The sequence below is a fragment of the Micropterus salmoides genome, unplaced genomic scaffold (assembly GCF_014851395.1).
Source record: "Micropterus salmoides isolate LMB-PRFRI ecotype aquatic unplaced genomic scaffold, ASM1485139v1 Ms_hic_scaffold_6, whole genome shotgun sequence".
Classification (NCBI taxonomy): domain Eukaryota; kingdom Metazoa; phylum Chordata; class Actinopteri; order Centrarchiformes; family Centrarchidae; genus Micropterus; species Micropterus salmoides.
The window spans coordinates 3393065-3398220 of NW_024044348.1; positions in this window are offsets into that span (position 1 = coordinate 3393065).

A 5156-nucleotide genomic window follows, 5' to 3' on the forward strand; every position below is an offset into this window, starting at 1 on the left:
CTCAGACATATACATATACATGACTGTGTAGGAATGAAGCTGAATGTTGAGGTAAATGATGAGGTTGTTTTGCTTCCTGTTATCAGGTGATGTAAAGGAGTTCGGGTCGACTCTGGATGTGAGAGGACTGAAGGGCAGGACTCAGTCTCAGTCAAACGTTGACATCCTGATCTCCCCCTGCGACCCCAACCGCAGACCCCCCCACACCTGTCCTGCTTCACCGCAGTCTGAGCAGACAGAAGCTAACATGGAGAAACCAGCAGAGAAAACCCGACTAGAGGCAGCAGCATCCTTCCCTCTGGAGAGGTCAAAGGTCACACAGTATTTATCCTCTCCAACACTCAGTGGATCTCTCTCCTCCACCAAGTCCATCAGCAGCATCGTCTACAGCCCTGCCCATCAGGACCAGGGAGATGCTACCAGTTTGAACCCCCCCTGGCTCACAGCAGGCCTCCAGATCTCCCAGCATGCCTCACTGGGGAGTCCACCCCTCCCCCAGAGTGGAGGCGATGAATCCAAACAGGAAGTGGAGGACAGAACGTCCCGGCCGTCCGAAGAGTTGCAGGGGGGTGAAATGGTGGGCAGTAAGCATGGTAACGGAGGGGAGGAGGGGCCGTCAGAGGAGCTTCTGCTGGGGGAGGACAGGATGTACCCAACGCTGCGGTCCAAGAGTATGAACACCAACCCGAGGAAGACCAGGACGAAGAGGAAGGAGAACGAGGAGATGCCTCGTTCGACCGGCAGCGTCAGAGACCTGGTGTCAGCATTCAGGGGCGGGGTGGTGGGGCCACGATCCAGCTCCAGGTCCAGAGACTCTGACTACTGATCCCGAAGGACTGAGGGCTCCTGCAGGGTCTGGATAATAAGAACTGAAATGGAATTCATCGTGGAAGATTTCAGTAAAAGTGTCAGAACCAAAATGGAAAGTAAAAGTAGGGATTATTTTCATTATCGATAAAAGGGCTCATGTTTGCTTTTCTTGTTTTCTGTCATATAATGATAGAAACTTGTAACTTCTGGGGGTAGCACAGGCCAAAACCACCACAAAGAGACTCAACAGGACTTTAGTTTTAGGTCTTGCTCCTTTGTAGGAAGCCTGGGGGGCTTTTACCTGTCTGTTTCCATGACTGTAGGATATTAGTTAGTAAATATCAGCTTTTTATTGATTTTATTTTATAACAGAATATTTTAAGTTGTTTATTTGGCATGCATCTATTGCACTGAATAAACAATGTAAAGATCAATAATGTACAGTTAAAGATCAAATACATTATGTATAAAAAGCTTGATATGAATGTGTCACAGCTGAGATGTTCAGTCTGAGTATATTTTATGAAAAAACAAAGATTAAAGGGAATGAAATATACCTCTGTAAATAAAAACGGAACCATCACAGATCTTTTTGTGTGTCTGGAATCCGTGCATGGTTCCTTCTTTCATTATTTTGTTTCAAAACCAAAATGGAAAAAACAGACCTTTTTTGTTTTTCTGTTTTAAAACCAAAGCAAAAATATTGATTTTGATGAGACCAATATGTTTAGCTTTGTGTGTTACACTTGATAAACCTGCAGCAGATACACTTGGGGATGGCGGTGCCTGATTAAATGTAATAAAGACAAACTTAAACATCAACAAATGTGGGTTTTTAGTTACAAACAGGACACTATTATATAGGCTAGGCCTTGCTGCAGTACCGGAGGCTGCTCGCTTTGTAACTCACTAGCAACTGGAACAGGAAGCTTTCCTGAGAATCCTCCGGTTTTTAAGACTTCTTCAGTTTAAAATTAATTCAGCGATAGTTGTCAGTACATCCAATGGTACACAGCAAATGAATTGACATGAACTGTTATTAGTTAATTTGGCGAGCTGTATATTAACGAATCAAATACAGATGAAAAGGTTCGGGGTAATTTTCTTTCAGCCTACACTGTTTCGATCTGACCTTTATTTTCATGCTGCGGAGAGCCTCCAGGAACACATGGATTAGGAGCATGGAACCACTGACCGTACAGTGTGCCGGTGTGACACCAAAATGTGTGACCTATCAGATTCTGTGACCCAAATGGCAAGTTAAGCGCCAGAGGCTTTGTTGACGATGTGAAGCAGTTGCAGTTTGGTTGGGTTTAGGCACCAAAAGTACTTGGTTGAGTTTAGGCACCAAAAGAACTTGGTTATGGTTAGGAAAACATTGTCATTTGGGAGTAGTCACAGAATCTGATGGCTCACACATTTTGGTGTTACACCGGTTCCACTGGCAACACAGCTCATAGGTCTACTGCCGGAGAGAGAGCGGGTGCTGGAGCGTGCGAGAGAGAGGAGGTCGCGGGAGGGACCTGGTGCTCTGTGGACGGCCAGTGATCCCTCTGGCTGGATGAAGCCTTACGCATGATCAACGATGATAGGCTACAGAAAATGAATGGCAAAAATAGCATATTGTCCATATTTTAAAGACCCCCCAAAATATTACAAATCATGTTTTCAGTGGAGCTCATGTCTTATTAAGAGGAGTAAAGCTGGCCCCCCGTAGGTCGCACCCTGGCCGTAGCCTCAAGGAAAAACTCTTGATAAACATATTCGGGTATTTTCTTAGATCGCTCAGGTAACCATCTTCAGATCAGCCCAAAATAAAATGCTGCCTTGATGCTGAGGTAGACTACTTAAGCTAGAAATTGGAGAATTTTGAGTGCTTGAGGCTCCTCCAGCTTGACGCGATCTTGCAAAACAAGTAACCCATTTTCTAATATTTCTGTTTCTATAATAGGCCTGTAGTGCTCACTTCTACAGTCATATTTGCCATAGTTGATATGAGATGCGACTTGAAAAGAAATAGCCTTAGCCTATAGGCTATAAAATAAAATAAATAACTTAAATATGTAGCCTAATATTGACTTTTGGTTTCACACTGTAGCCTACAGGAACACCGTTCAGCTGGTTCTGGCCCTCCATTCACCCCAACCACGTACTTACTCAGTGTTTTCTGTTAAATATCATATCAACAAAAATATCAACAAAGCAGATGTCTGTTTTTTGGTTTTCTGTTTTTCAATTTTTCCGTTTCCGTTTTGAAACAGAAAAACCAAAATACTACTTGGTTCTTTGGTTTTTCTGATTTGGTTTTGAAAAGAACGAACCATACACGGATTGTCTGGGTTCTTCCCCTGAACTGCCTCCCCGTTTCCCTTCACCGGTTTCTTTTCCTCTCCTCCTGGGTGTGAATAAAATGTTAATGTCTCAGCAGATTTAAGTGAACTATCAAAAAATATCTGGCAACCCACAGCCCAACCTGTGATCATAGATCACCACTCCATGTTAACAAGTGTGCCTTATGCAGACATACATATGAAACCAGGAACGTATATATATATATACTTTGTGTAGGCCGTGGTGTAGAAGCACTTCACACTGGAAGAAGCTGATAGCTCCCCCAGGGAGAAATCTGGTTTGGTTCATTGAAGCTACTTAGAAAAAGTAGTTCAAACTGCGATTAATAATGTGATTAAATTATAACAATCATACAAGAAAAGTCACATGCCACTCAGCTGAGTTTATTGCAAAGTGCCCGTTCACAGGTCACACATTAAAAATCAAAAGCCCTGCGGTTTCTGGGAACGTGTCCCTCAAATACCTCTAGAAACTAGAGGCCAGGTGGGGTAGGATTACTCAGTTAGCCAGGTAACTTCTAAAATAGCATGCAACAACATCTCTGAACGTTTGTTTATAAATAGATTAACTGACACCAAATGAAGATTTACATATATTTTAAAGCTTAGTTTTACAAATTCAGACATTAAAATCAACATTAAAATCTAAATTCTGTTCACAGGTGAGCCGACAGTCCAGCTTCCTGGAATACCTGAGACCTACACCTGTCCTAACGATCCCACCTGAATGTTATATTTTGGTTGTAAACAAATGTAGATTTTATCTAAAACAGAAAACATATTTGATTTATCTTTAAGACGGTTAAACTTTTAGCCATTATAACAGCCTGAGCACGGGTCTGAGCAGCTGCCCGGTCTTTTTACTTGTCAGAGAAGAATCTGGTTTACAGGACACGTGAGCAGAGACAGAGGGCTCGGGGGGTCAAAGGGGGTCCATTACAGCTGAGGAGCACTAGAAGAAGCCCAAAGCTACTGTTCACTACATGCAGTTCACTACTGCCCAACACTGTGTAAAAGTAGAATTCAAAATTACCACTTGACAAACCTACTCAAGTAAAAGTATGCACGTACTTCACCAGTAAACAACTCAAAGTACAAGTTACTTTGTGTTTTATATTGTTCAGTGTTTGTGGGCCGCAGAGCTTCACAAAGTCTGTTTTTGTAATATTGTTTTCAAAAAAGTATGTACAAACATCATTAATGATAAAAACTGTACAAATATTTGTAAACTATCAGAAAAAACATCACCAAATATCACTAAAATATCTTAATATATAAATAATATTAATTTACAAATGACCAGTAAGGTGAGTCAGAGCCAGAGTATTGTGTCTGTCGCACTAAAAGGGCACATTAGAACCTGCAGCAGGGGGCTGATCTGGACTCTGCTGAACCATCAGATCTGGATCTGATTAGACCAGAATCCAAACACACAGAGCTGCTGCTCAGCTGTTGTGTTGTTTACACTGTGGCTGCCATGACAACAAGCTGCACCTGCACACACACACCTGATGATGAATGATATTTCCTATGTTTTTCTGTTTTTCATTCTGGAAATGATAAAATTGACCCTCCCTACCTGCTAACTAAATACAGACTGAGTGGGTTTTTACCTGAGGAAACTCTTTTCAGCCCCGAGTCAGGCCAGGTCCTGGTGGGGGTCCCAAAGACATGAATTTCTGGACAGACGTCTGTTGTTTATAAAAACTGCAGTACTGCGAGTTCCCTGCAGCATGAAACGTTGGTTTGAATAAATAAAACATGACTTCATGTTTTACTGAGCTCTGAATCCATCCTGACGTCAGGTAAAGGTGTTTGTGACGGCGTTACATGGATTATTATGCTGTTAGCGAGACAGAAAGTAGACAGAAAGTCTACTTTACCCCACCAGCTGAGAGGATGGAGGCGCTGCAGGGACCAGGAACCTTTCTGTCAACAAACACAGTCCAAAAAGGTCCTGAAACAGACTGCACGAGAAAAAAGAAACAACAGAAA